We start from the raw sequence: 15,157 nt of genomic DNA, 5'->3' as shown, positions 1-15,157 counted from the left end.
AAAACTAACATTAAGTTGTCAGAGACATTCATTTATATACAAACAAGAGACAGACCAAGTAATAATTCTACATTAGTTCAGGTAGGTAAACCTGAACTAACTAATAAATCTATTAATAATTCTACATTAACGTGTCCTACACTGATCAGACTAATTGACATGGTCTGATTCAGAGTCTGTGCAGTTCGTGCTAATTACAACAAGGACAGTTCTGATCCCTCATCACCGAACTGAGCACAAGTTCAGCTGTTCTCCAGTTTTGTTACGCATGGTTTTTCATTGCAATTGAGTTCAGAGCTGGAGCTGATCTCCAGACAGTACAGTGTTTTGGGTAAGTTGTCGAAATTCGCATGAGGCTGCAGACAACTTACCCAAAGTGTTTTCTATAGCTTTCAGGTGGAGTTCATTTATATAAAAGAACGTAAGTGGTATAAACGCAACAAGCCAGACGGCAGTCCAACTTATAATTTTCTGACGCGAGGCCTGACATGTTATTCATTACGCCACTGACCCTGCTATTGTAGTGCTAAAAAAAAACACGTTTTCTACATTAATGTCTGTTTAAAAATCACTCTAAAAAAGACAAAGGGTTTGTGTGTCGCGCTAAAATTCCGCTTCATTTCGAATGCAAATAAAAACCGTTTTGTTCCAAGAAATCATAAATTTGTCACATCCTTCATACTATACTTCTCTCTTGTATTAGTAAAGCATTTTGATTTAAACTGAACAATATATGAAAGGTTTCATCTATACACTTACACATAATAAGTATACGAATAAATACTCGGAAGAAGCCGCAGCTCAGGTATTAGAGAGATTTAAAATCAGATCGGAGGATTTAGAGTCCAGAGTGCAAACCAACAGCTGACACAGGTCTTTTATAGAACCCTTTTGATTTCCTCTACTTTGTCCCTGTGATGTCATTGTCCTGCTCGCAGCCGAGCCCGACAGACGTCTGTTTTTTGTCGCTGGGCGCACACCCTGCGGTCCATGCGGGTCCTAATACCCCAGTACAATGAAGGGGACACTAAACTGTAAACAGGTGCCGTCCTTCGGCTGAGACGTAAAACCGAGGTCCTGACTCTCTGTGATCATTCAGGAGAATGGTGGTGGTGGAGGGGAGTCCCCATTACCTGTAACGCGCATTGAGTGGAGTATCCAGAACAGTGCTATATAAGTGTACGCAATAATGATTATTATTATTATTATTATTATTGTAATGTAAAATGCAATAAAAAATAAAAAAATATCAAACTTTGATTCAAAATAGATTAATATAAAAACTGATAAAGCTAATGCTTTTTTCAGGGCTATAGCTGTAGCTGCGAGAAGGTTAAAAGCGCGCAAGTTATACTCCCAGAAGTGCACAGTAGCTTGTACTTAATAAAAATGTACAATTCACCACTGGTATAAACAGATGTGTGCCGTGTTTGCCTTTGTAAGCATTTGTTTAAAAAATAAGTTCACAATACGATAAAAACACAGAAAGCACAAACTTTATAATACAACGATACAAAATCAATACCAAATCATTATGCCAATTAAGTACCTATCCTTTGAAAACAGAGAACACCTTTATATCTACAAAAAACTTGACATTTGTATGTATTTTTGAATTACAAAGCAGACAGAGTAGTCCCTTAATTCAAAGATCAGATCTTGGCCAAAACAAGACAATCAGACGTGGGCTGAATTCGGAACAGGAACCTCTACTTCGTCGTTTATTGAGCTTTTGATAAATGTCTGAATAAAACAGATTCGCTTTTTTAACTCTTTGATTAAAGTACACAAAAAGCGCCTTCCTTCGAACCAGCGACCTAAGGACTCCCTGCTGATTCCACTACACTCCTCCGCTCAACCAACCGAACTATCGAAGGGATGGCAGTAGGCTCTCTGGCACATACTGCCCAATGTCGTGAAATGTTCCGGATGATTTAAATCCCACTTGACATCAAGTTTCCAACTCGTTTCCTTAGTCTTGTTTACCTTGAATTTAAGCCACGAACCAGGATTCTACTGTATAAACTTCCAGGGATATTACAAAATGTTTGATGGGGCATCAATCATTCCAGGCGGAAATTGACTCCTTTTTTTTCTCGAGGGATCATATTAAACATTTCATTAGTATCGAGAGGAGGATCACCATGAGACACAAAACAAACAGTTTCTTTCTGTCTTTATTAGAAAGTAGCGTTTGTGCTACATTAATAATATTTTCGTGGAAATAAAGAAGTTGTAAATTTTAAAATTTATATTTGAATCGAAATGTGGTTTTGAGTTAAATATTAGCGTGTTCATGTAATTAGTTTGTGTTTGTCATTACTATATATATATCGCCATGTTACTAGAATTTGTAACTGAAGTTTACTAGTTGTGTTTTTTAATGATGATTAGACATTTGTTGATTACAATATTGTATATAATGTATAATTTGAACTACATATTTTGTCAGGTGTGAATAATTGTATATTTTAAGAATACATTTCTAAAATAAATCATTGGCTTTATTTACTAGTTTCTACACCTATAAAAATCTTTCTTTGATGTATAATAGACCTTTAACTATATATGTATAATAGTCTTCTTAATGTATCCGTATAATAGAACTCCAACCATTTATGTATAATAAACATATAATCATAGATGTCTAATTGACGTATAACGATATACGTATATTAGAATTTCATTCTAGACAAGTTACGGAGCACATTTACACGTCTAAGGTATGCGTTTAATAGTCGTATATTCTACATATTTCGCCCACTGGGATGTGCCGATTTTAACTTGGCAAACCAACAAACACATTTTCTAATGAAGCCTTAATTAAAAGACAGTTTGTTTCTCGAAAGCGTGTTATGTAAAAAAAGAGAAAAACGAAAATATATGGATGGCAATCTTTCAAAGCTGAAGATTTTACTTTTGAAAAATTGACATTTTATGTATGCAGATGCATTCGCTGGTTTTAGAACTTTGCTGTACTTCCTGAATCATTTTCAGTATAAAAAAGTGGGTGTAGATTTTTCTTTCAGGTTAGGACGCGAGTGTGTACATGTTTGATTTTCATTTCACTGATTCTCATTGAAGATTTGGGAATTAACGACGAAAGAATCAGTTGCCTCGGAAAGCAGAAGGTTTGGTTCTCAACGATATTGAAGACACGCCCATGTAGAGCAGCGGGTGATGATTTGTACTATAAAAGACCAAGTGCTCAAAGTGACGTCTGCGTTTACCGTTTAGACTTTTCATCTCGGGCGCACTTTTAGAAAGCAAAGATAGACCAGTTGTGTTGAATCGCTATATGGCAGCAGAAGCGTGCTGGGCCCATAACGCAGAGATTGATGGATCAAAACCATTCTGTGCTATGTGCACTTTCTGCACGATTGATAAGCACACCATCAATTTAATGAGGTGCATTAAAACTGTTTTTTTTCTCTCGTGTGTATGCAAGCTTCACACTTAAGGTACTCTTTCATCTTTACCAATAGCAGATGCCCAAATGTATCTTTGGTTGTTCTGTGATCCTTCATAGTTTCCTCAATTCCTTCAAATGAACATCCATATCAAAGCAATTATATATATATTACAATTAAGGTACATATTAAAAATATCAACACACATTTGTATAATGCTCATTTATTAATGATTGTCAAGGATTGTCAAGTTCTCCAACAAATCTGTGTTCTAATTTTAAAATATTTTTGCTAAGGATACAATGGGTGTATAAATGAATTCTGCCAACAGTAGTTAAAGAAAAATTCCACACGTGAAGATGGTTTTCTTGGACATTGACTTAGGTACTTAATTGTTTACTTGTTGTAGTTGCACACGAGTAAAACACTAAGATTTCCTGCAACATTCAAGAGGGTTTGCGAAGAAATCCCTTTAATTTTTAGCGGAGATTGTGTTTACATCATCACAATCTGAAGCGCGTCCCTGAGTGCGTTTGACCCACCAGCCCTTTGTTTAACAGCTGCACAGGGACACATTCCCGTTGCTTTTCACAAATCACTGGCATTTTTTTGCAGCATTTCTTCTGTCCTGAGAAGCAAGATTTGTATTTCATCTTTCAGAAGTTGTATGAATTTCTTGAAGTTCAGAAACAACTTGTTCCAGAAAAGAAATGAACACTTGCTTCAAAGTAAATCAAGACGTATGTGTCTCTTGCTGTGTGTGCTCTTATCTGTCCACCTCTCTCTCCTCTTCTCTCATTCTGGCAGTCTGTGCAGAGTTTCTGAAGGAGATGTAACACCACTTGGAAAAGAAGAAAAATTCTCAGGAAAAATTCTCAGGCAGAATAAAAAATCATTATTCTCTTCTCAGTCAGATTCACAGCTCAGACTCACACTCAGACAGGATCTCAACTCCGTACTGCTCTCTATCCTCACAATCCAGAACCAGAAGATATTCAGACAATCAGTGCTGCTACATGAACAATATCAGACAGAACAGCCTGGACTCATGTCACATTTCCCCCTTTTATCCTTCCTCCCAGCCCTCTTAGAGACATAAAAGAGCTCCTGGTTCTCCTCTCTGTGAACTGGGCTCAGGGGTCACTGATCTGGCAGTTGTGGGGTCTGTTCCAGGTCGAAAGCAAGAAGGTTCTATTAACGCATTCCAGGACTTCCAGCCCTTCAGTATTACTTTCTTTACTGTATATCAGCCTCCAAACATGTTTTTTAAGTGTTTTATAACACAAGTGAGTGTGGAATTATCTTATTATTTATATATAGTATTTATGTAATAAACACCAGTAGTGACACTATGATCAGTATATTGATTATTTGTAGTCGATGGTCCGATGGTCGTGTCTACAATAGTGACCATTTGACCAGTCTGTAGCTCTGAGCAGTGGGACTCAGATCACACAGAAGACCCGTCTGTGTGTGATTCCATACCAGCCCTGGGATTCAGCTACTCTAACAAATGTCTCATAGACCGTCTTATAAATTTACAATTAGATGAAGTCATGTAACAGTTTTACAGATAATTTAAATAATCAGACAGAAGTTTTGGCAGTGGATACATCTCCACATGGGGGAAAGAAACTGAAATATATGTGCTCACTGTAAAGTAGTAAGAGGTGGTCAGACAAGCAAAACAACTTTGCAGATAATGTGAAGTGACATTGTTTTGTGTCAATCAGCTCACAGATTTCGCTTCATGTGCCTTAAGCTGTGCAATTTGTATGGTTGTTGAATGAGATTGGTTTCTTCACAAGCCCAGTCAATTACCCAGCTTGCCGACGCACACCTTCATGAAGACTCTCTTTAAGATTTCATTGTCAAGTCGCCTCCTTTGCATACAATAGTAGCACCGACACTAAGAGAAAGGATGAGAAATGGCGTTTATCAAGCGATTGCAGTGTTTGTTTGACTGAGGATCCTTGTGTGCTGAACTGGCCTCTGGAGAAGTGTAGTGCAGTAAAACAGAAGGTTTGTGTCACTCAAGATTGTTACAGAACAGAACAATACAATTACAATACTTTTGTGAGAGTAAATATTACTGGTGCATCACAGTTCTTATAATGGTGAAAACAGGAGCACCTTCTCTACATTTTTGGCTGAAGTATTTAAACGGAAAGTAATACTATCACTATGCAATTCATAAATGCAATTGAGCTCCTCTAAATGTTCTAGTCTGATGAAACAATGTATAGAATTAGGTGACAATATCGGAATTCATTCAAATGCACAAGATTAATTTTCAGCAACAAAAAAAGTGCTCGGAAATATTTTAGAAGAATGAAACCTTACATTCACCTAAATAAACATTCACCCTCTACATTAGCAGAGAACAGTAGGACAGAAGGTTAGTGTCACTGGACACTGCGTCAGAGAGGCCGATCTCTTCTCCCTCATTATGCAGGCTTACCCACTCATGATGAACTGTCCTCCAGTGATACTCAACTGCCATCATCGACTCAGACACGACGTTCATGTACATATTATACCTTAATATGGCACTGCGTTACAATAATTTGATCAAAACAACTGGTGAAAAAATAATAATAAAATATTTATTTCCTTCTTTTAGTAGATAAAGACTTTATCCAAAAAAGAAGCATTTATTCCTTTCCTCTCCTACCAGCCCTTACAAGTCACCCAGTTTTTAATTTAGAGCTGGATTAAAGCTCTAGTCTCTTTGGGGGTGTGAGTTGGAACCCCACTGCTGCCAAATATCTCCAACTATCTCAGTGTTAAGAAGCAAAAAACACACATTTGCTGCAGAAGTAACAGGAGAATTTGTGCCATTCAGCCTTATAGCGTGATGTCATTTTCTCATGCTCATTTTTAGATGCTTGTGATCGAATCTATGATTCTTATGAGTGTGCCCTCCATAAAGGTAGCACAGATATAACATGCCAAGTTTTCAGAGAATCGCATTAAATACAGGTCAGAAGAAGGCGACAAAGTGTCCGCTAGGCAGTTCAGAGATTTCAACGGTGTTGTCTGTTGACACCCGACGTTCTCCAAAAGAGTAAGGTGTTGGGAGTGTGGCTGGGTGGTCTAAGTGCTGGGTTTGTGCTCCATTTTTTTCGCTGGGTTAGGTTTGAATCTTGCCGCTGCTAAGTGTTGGTGGGTTAAGACCTTCCTTCTATTGCAAATTCAATGGGTAAAAGCTTTGCTTGACAGTCTGTCGAGAGACTGAACTAGGTGTTTCAAGATAGTCTTTGTCAGCTTATCATCAAGGTATAAAAAAGCCTCATTTTGTGTTCCAACAGCAATGCTCTTTGGTCCCTTCAGCATTATGCAGGGAACAACATCTGCCGTGATCACTTTTGAGTCAGTGTGAATCGTAGTGTGCCGCAATTGTTTTTAAAATTGGTTTTGTAGGCATGGTGCATTTGTCTGTGAAACTTGAATGCTGTGCTTTTTCACGCAGAATCATCGGCAGGAGCAAAGCTTATTCAATCTTTGCGCACAGCGCTCCATCAGAAATACTTTGTCCAAGTTTTGAAGAAATTGTGTCCACACGTTCACATCGCGTACCTCAGACAAAACCACCATTCGATGGGAAATTGATTCTGCTTCTTGCAGTTGTTCCTGTGGTTGCAATAGTTACAAAGTTGCACTTTCCTCCACCTTCTGCTATAGTATTCACTGGGTGAGCTTCATCATTTGGCTGAGAAAGGTCAACTGTGCTTCGGAAAAAATCAGCTGCAGTGTCATTATTTTGTCGGTGAGTATGGCTGTCTTTTAAAGCACATGAAAAACACGAGTTTGTGGATTTCTCCAAATAGCAATGAATTCAGTTGTGCAGTGCTTTACTGCTTTCAGAGGGTCTTTTATCGACGCTGCTATAGTAGAGAAGTGGCATAATCACAAACGCAACCATTTGTGCTGGCTGTTTCACTAAGTATCAACTATCACATGATTTCAACTAATTTAACATCATCTCCAGGAGAGCACCTCGCACTGCTCACTGAGCTGATGTATGTCCCCATTTCTCAAAAATTAAATATCATCTGAACTGATTTTTTCTATTTTAAATGCTTTCCTACTCTTTTAATATTTCAGTTAAATCTTTTATTTTGAAGTACTTTCCATTGATATTAATCCTAGTCCCGATGAACGATTCTGGGACATGGTGTACCTTGAATAATGTTCTTATAGGTTTCAGTTTGGAAAAGTGCGCTCTCCAAAAGCTACCGAAACCTCTAATGGTCGCACAAAGCTTAATGCAATAGCAACGTTTGGGGTTGAAAAAGAATATTACTTGCTATGAATACGAACACTGTTACATGAGGCGCGAAAGGACTATTTTAGCTCAGATCATCAATTTATCTTACATTTCTACTCCATTAATATCGCTATTGAGTGCTAAAGGTAGGTCCTGTCAATACTTCATGAGATCTAATTAAGAAAACTTTAAAAAATATATTTCCAGTGCTGAACAAAAAGTAAAAAATACCGATTATGTGCAACTGATAAAATCTCTCTTCCAGGGATGTTGTAGCCACATGCAAATTACTTTATCAGCTTTAAAAGTTTCTTTTCCATTTATAAGACGATCAGCATGACACTCAAAACATACCTGTATTCAGTAAGCGCTGAGTCTGCTGGCTGAGCTAGTTGCCTCCTCACACATAATAGCAGCCCTGAAGCTGATAAGATAAATGAAGAGAAATTGCTTTTATTGGGCACTTTTCATATCCGATGAGCTTGACATCTCCCAAGGGTGACGGAGTTCTTTTGCGACACTGCTTTTCCCTTTTTTCTTCTTTCTGTACTCTGATGGGAAAAAAATGAGAAAGCATGTAAGGGAAAAATGTATTTTTTTCATGGAGAAAACGTGCACCAGGAAATGTTTTGTTTTGAAGAAGTGATTTAACATGATACATGACCTAATTTACTGTAGCAAATGCTCACACTGCAAGGTCTGCTTTACTACAAGAGAGAAGTAGAGTGAAGATGTCATAATTTCACTGCGTTGTTGAAGAAAACATTTTTTCTTTGAATTCTAAATCAATCAGAATATCAGAGTGACACACAAACCCTTTGTCTGTTTTAAAGATATGATATTTTAAAACTAATAAAAATTTAGAAAACACGTTTCTCACTTAGAAATTTTAGATGGGGTGGTGTATTACTAGTTGCAGTGCTGAGCACACCATGGTGTAATTCGGTTACATGATTGGCCAGTGGTTTAATGGATAACGCATCTGATGTTGCATCATGAGATTGTAGGTTTGACTCCTACCGGATTTGTGTGATTTTAAATCAGGCTCCTCAGAAATAGATGTCCATTATGTGAATGAACCGCACCTGAAAGCAAACGTTGGGTTGGGCTTCCTTTTTTTCCTGCATGAAATAGCAAATCGTTACAAAAAGCACCAGCTAATGTCCAATAGCGTTGGTCATTATAATTAACATGAATATACTGTAAGGTCTTGGTACATGGGAGTGGATTTCATCCACAATTTAAAAAAGGGCAAATAATATTTATTTTATTTAATACAAAAGTGACCTAAAACTCTGTAACTTTCAGGTTAGCTTGAACCTGTAATAAAAAAGGGGCCTGAAACTTCCATTCTGTGATGTAACTGTCTTTAAAGTCGGACGTTTCACAGATGTGCAGTGTGCCTTTTCTCTTTTCTCTTGTCGTGCCTTTTCTCTTGTCGTGTTCAAAATGACTTGCTGTGTAATCTCTTGAATGCGTGTTCTGTACTGCTCTGTTATTTCATTTAGATTATCTATGTGGTATACAGATAAAACTGGACTGCATGGTGTAATGTCTGGGTTCAGCACCAGCTGAACCTGAAAACACATCAGCCGATCTTGACATGATTTGAACATACAAACTTCTGATGGGGGGGGTCAGATGCACTACCATTGCGCCATGAGGTCACACCCTAGAAGTGCTTTTAATTCCCCCAAGGAGAAAAATCAGCGTCCCTAAAAAAGTTTTGTTTTCATTCTCTCCTGTGAGGAATGCCGCTCTTCCAACAAGGGTCTCTTCTTCCCAGACCACAGATTATTCTTCCTGTCCGGCTCTCACACAGAGAGCAGACACACCGTCTCCACTAATGTGTTTACTACATCTGTAGATCTGACCCTCTACAGCCCTGATATTCCTGGACAGGATCCCATATTGAGCAGTATTTCTCGTGTTGTGAACTTACAGTGTGTACACAATGCACTTTATACACAAAGTAAGTGTTTTTGTAACTCTAGGACGTTTTGTGAAAATGTTACTGGCATGACAAAATCGCGACCTCAACTGAACAGTCCCACCCCCCTCAGTTTTGGATAAAAGGTTTGGATAAAAAGTTTTTGAACACTTTCACTTACTGTAACTTGCGCCGTAAAAAATAGTTGTACTTTGTCAATGGTCAGATAACTACACTAACCCCGAATTCACAGTTACAACATCGGACTGTTTGATGTGCAGGAGGGCTATCCGTCCAGGAATAGCATGTTACATAGTGTCTATGTTTTGGGGTGTCAATATTATTATGACCTTATTTGCTCAGGTGGACCACTGCCTTGCAGTAGTTTATCCTTATACTTACAGTACAATCGTTATATAACTAGGACTGTAGTTATAGAAGTTTGTACTTTCTGTTGGTTTTACAATGATTTCTTAATGATTCAGAACCTCGTTACCGTTGATGTTGTTGCAAAAAAGAACACATATGGTTGATGCTCCAGGCAAAAATAATCACGTGAGTTCTGATGAACGTGGAACTGTTCTTCATCGCTAAATACCAGATTGCTTGTCGTTATCTTCTGACATGAAATACTAATCAGTGGCATGCTTGCGAGAATTCACTTGGATGGTTGCAACGGCTCCGTTTAAACCAAAATATCACTGCCCCCTTCAGGATTTCAGATGTCCCCCTACAGATCATTCACCTGGCGCCAGTCCTGGGTATAATGATGAACATAGCTGCCTTGAAAGCAGTGAATCCGGGTGTGATTCCCACCTGATCCATCGACAAACCTTTTCCAATGAATCTTCGATCGATTTAAAAAAATCTTGAAGCTGGTAGGCTAGGGAATAAGCACTGTTTAAGTGCACTAAGGAAAATGTGCTACTGTGCTGTGTTGCTCCAGTAGCGCAATTGGTCAGGTTGGGGTGCTTTTAAAGCGGAGTTATGCCAAGGTTGTGAGTTCAATCATCATGTGGAGTAGTTTCTGTTTTCAGCTACAGAAACTCGCTGTTGAATTTAAGTCTGTTCTTGTGTTACTTTTTCCGCTCGATGGAGCTGTATTAATGCAGGCACACCTGCTTCCACGTCAAGTTATTTTATTGTTGCTCACAAACCAACACACTGCAGACACCTCTGATATTGTCACTGCTTGTGGGCCACATGTTCCTGCTGTCAGCCTTCCATGTTCATGCACATCTAGAAATATTACTGTTACAGTATAGGAGCGAAAAAACTAAACAAAAGCACACCAAGTTTAAAAAGGTCAAAATGTGTCAAAGCCCTTCCTCGAGAAGGATGGGGTTCAAACCTACTTGTGCAGAGTATAATGTATTAAGAAGTTATTGCTTTAACCACTAGGCCACCTCCATACACACTTTAGCCCCTTCCGGACATGAGTTGGCTCTTTCCCCATACACGAGGGTAATTTTCCTCTTCCACCTACAATTTCAACATTTACCTTGGGAGATGTCAAACCACAGAGCCCGTGCTGCGCTTCAGTGCCGGCTGTAGTGGACACCCCGTTGAACATAAAAAGCAAATTGAGCTCCTTGGACATAAGCCATTTCTCGTCACTTGCTCAGCGAGCAGGCTCAGCGCACACTGAATGCAGGTGTCTCAGAGCAATTGAGATGTGTCCAAGTGGCTGTAAAAGGGATATTTGATGCCAGTGCCGTGACTTAGTTCTCCGACAGCAGGCAAAGCGGCGCGCCGGTTGGTGTATTCTCGGTCGCATTTAATGGGAACGTCATGGCAGCGTCAGCTCAAACCACCAAATGGAGACAGGCGTGCCGACAAGCTGACCCTGCTGATGCGGGATTAACACTAGGATGAGAGAATGCTGTGGCTTAGTTGGTTAAAGCACCTGCCTAGTAAACAGGAGATTGTGGGTGTGAATCCCAGTGGTGCCTTCCTTCCTGTCTTGCTGCATAGTTTATCATTATGGACAGCAACATGCTTCTACATTAAATTTAATGGAAGTGTTCATTTAATTTTTGGAACAACTTGTTTTTAAAAAAATCCATACAAATTGCGAAAGATAAAATACTCATCTGTTTTGTCAGTGCAGAGGAATTACTGCCAGCTGGCAAGGAAACGAAAATGATTTTTTTGTCTTTAGCCAAAAACCTGTGAATGTAGAAGAAAGGTGATGTGCGTTAGTTTCAATGGCACAGTCAGTCAGCATATCCTTCAGTTAAACATAACGTTGGTAAATCAAAAGTCCCCAGAGACGCATTTCAAATTAATCGGACCTCAACACCGTCTCCCCTAAATGTGATGGGGTTTCTTTGGATGTCCTTAAGCATCCTGATAGTTGCAGAGATTTCAAACTTTTGGCACAAGTCAAACTACAAGAAGTTAATAGTTGAGCGCCTAAGTCAATATCACCGGGAATGTGACTATGTAAACTTAAATAGTATTCAAAATATTGCTATTTTGTTGTAGTTTAAAAAGATATTTTAGCTGGGGATCCTCAAATGATGAGGGTAGAAAAGAGAACTATTCGACACCATCAGGAGTGCTTAACATGTGATAAAAGTGTTTTTTAATCACAAAGTGAAAATAGTGAATTTGTCTTTCACTTAGGCGTTCATCAAAAGCTCATTAAACAATGAAGGAGAGGCTCGTGTTGATTTTTAAAATGTACACTGTTGGCTATTCACTCTTCCTAACACGATTAAAGAGCCGAGTTTAGTTCAGAGGTAAAGCATCTCATGCATCATATGAAGCTCTGTTTTCTATCACCAGCGTCTCCACTCTGGATTTCTTTTTAAGCGCGATATCTTTTCTGTGATTTCTTTCATTTGAATTCCCTCATGTGTGAATTTCAGCGCGACACATAAACTCGTTTGTCTGTTTTAAAGAGATGCAATTTTTAAAACAGACAAAATGAAAGACTTATTAACTAAATACACATAGAAAACGTGCACCTAATTGAGAAAATTTGGACTGGGGCGATTTATTATTGTAGCGGCGCAAGCTCACAGTGGTGCACTTAAGGAATGCGGTACAAGGGCCAGTGGTGCATTGGATAACGCATCTGATTATGGATCAGGAGACTGTAGGATCGTAATGCTCTTAAACCCAATACCATAACCGTAGTGTGTTCAGTCCTACACAAACCTTTCTATCGATTGAATAAGCCTCCTGTTCCATCTCCATCTTCTTCCCACACATTCCGGCTATTTCAGCACCGTTATTGTTGGACCACAGTCACAGATACGTAAGTGACACTATTCCGAAGAACCATCTTAAATAAATAACGTTGCAAAAGGTAACAATAATGCTTTCTTAACGTAACCTTACATTTGGCCGTACAATACACCTTTCTGTAACCTCAAATAAAAAAAAAAATACTGCTTTCTCCTGAGAAACACAAGTGTAGTGTCAAACCACAATAAATAATACAACAAATATACTAAATTAACACCCAGATATGACAACACACAGCTATGACAGAACACATTGAAGACTTAAAAGCCCTTTAAATTTTTATTTCCTTAATTTCCATTCTCTTCCCTCCCCAGGATAACTGAAAACTAACTATAATAAAGACTGTACAGTATATGCATTACTTGTAATACAGCTACTAATAAAGATATACATGGAACTTAATTATGAATAAACAACACTTTTATTAATAAATACGTGTAATGATAACATTCATTGTGAATATTTGTGGTGTCTGGAAAGCAATTTTAGTTAAATATAATAATAATTTTCAAGCAAGTGGTGCATAAGCTTGTTACTTAATGAGTATATTATTTCCATTACATTCAAGACAGTTCTAATGTGATCAATTGTTCTGCTTAGTCCGCTTCTGAGTAGCTTAAAACCTATGAAGAGGTGGTTTAAGCTAGACTCTAGCTGTTATTTTAGGTTTGTTGCAATTGAGAACAGGTTTAGTACAGAGCTGCTGACAAGTTTCAGTTGAGTTTATTGTATATAAGTTTATTGCAATTGACCCATTGTAGCTACCAATCAGCAGCAAGGAAAAACAAACTTCACTTTTGCCTTTTAAAAATGGGAAACAGAGTAGTAGTTTACGTGGTAATTTCAGGTACAATGTAAGAACTAAAGTTAACTACTCCCATAGTAATGCGTGGGGTCCTATCAATACAAAAAAAAAATTGTTGTAACCCGAAAACACAACAAACACAAAACAAGAAGTTTTCCAGGAACCTAGGTAAATCCCTGTAGTAGTCTAACAACTATGAAAAAAAAAACAAACGCAACAACTTCAAAAGAAAAAGAACATTAAAAACAAATCTGGGGAACAACAAAAACACAGTCTAATGCGAGAGCTTTTTCAAGTCTTCAGTGCTCCTCTCGTCTCAGTAGACCTCTCTCATATATTTGTGTACAGGTCAGCTGGAGGTACACAGCTGCTGGTAATTTAAGTAGGGAGCTGCGTCAGCATGCATGGGCTTCAAAGGAAAAAGTCAAGGTTTATTCCATGCTGAAAAGAGAAGGAAACACAATGTTTCAGCTGTGGAGCCTTATTTGATTATGACTCGAAGTAAACCTTCACTTCTTCGTTTGATGTTAATTTATCTTCATCAGATACCTAAGAGTATCTAAACTCGAAAGTTGCTTTCAGTAGCTGAAGACACTGCTCCAGGTGAGGCTCAAACTCACAACCTCGGCATCACTCCACTGTGCACTGCTGTATAAATACCACGCGCTGACCGATTGCGCCACTGGAGCTGTGCAAGGTGTGCTCCTCATACAGACTGACGCTGCAGAAACACAGGGTGAAAACGGTTTCGGTTGTGGAACCATCTATACATGGGGAACACTAAAATAGCAAGGAAAATACAAGAAAAGAAACTGAAAGAATTGTGCTAACAGCAAAGGGGGACGGACAAGTAAATCAGCCTGGCAGATTATTTGTATCGACATTTTTTGAGTCAATCAGCACACAGATTTCTCTTCATGTGCCTTAAACTGTGCAGTTTGTATCTTCATTTTCAAGTCGCCTCCTTTACACGCAATTGATGCCCCAACACTGAGAGAAAGCATGAGAAATGGCTTCAATTTCAATGTGAAAGCGCAGTACAGGCTCGATGGCTTCACATCTCCCATCAATCAAATAAAATTGCAGTAAACCGCTCTAAATATGACTCTTAAGTACTGGGAAAGATGATTATTTTGAGCGTGGCTCCAAGGGTCTGCTAGAGGCTGAAGTTGGCTTCTTATTCGCCAGCTTCTTATGCGTGTTTTTCTTTCCACCTTAAATGGTACTGCTGTGATGTTATGTCGCCTTTCGCCTGTAGATGGCTCTCTTTGATCAGTACTAATCCAGCTGGAATACTGTAGACATCTTCACTGAAAGGGAATATCCAAATAAATAGCGACTGTCCAAATTATATTTTTGTATGGAATATATTTCAGAAAATCGCAAACCAATTTTAAAAACTCACCACAACATGGACTTACACTGGTAAAAGGTGATTGCACTTTCTGCTTATTGCTACGGCCTTCCCCCCAATTATGAAAATGTCT

At 38.6% G+C, this 15,157-nt stretch overlaps 1 protein-coding gene and 1 non-coding gene across 2 annotated transcripts in view; both read right to left on the bottom strand.

The window, feature by feature from the left end:
* LOC148825762 (uncharacterized) overlaps nucleotides 1-15,157 on the bottom strand; it is a 232,396-nt gene that overhangs the window by 81,916 nt on the left and 135,323 nt on the right. The gene's annotated exons all lie outside the window — the stretch shown is intronic.
* On the bottom strand, nucleotides 14,266-14,359 carry trnai-uau (transfer RNA isoleucine (anticodon UAU)). Its single transcript has 2 exons — nucleotides 14,322-14,359; nucleotides 14,266-14,301 (listed from the first exon to the last, which is right to left on the bottom strand). It is a non-coding gene; the product is annotated as a tRNA-Ile (tRNA).

The sequence above is a fragment of the Atractosteus spatula genome, chromosome 10, assembly GCF_055471065.1.
Source record: "Atractosteus spatula isolate fAtrSpa1 chromosome 10, fAtrSpa1.hap1, whole genome shotgun sequence".
In the NCBI taxonomy this organism is placed as follows: domain Eukaryota; kingdom Metazoa; phylum Chordata; class Actinopteri; order Semionotiformes; family Lepisosteidae; genus Atractosteus; species Atractosteus spatula.
This window is presented reverse-complemented; position numbering and strand designations above follow the sequence as displayed.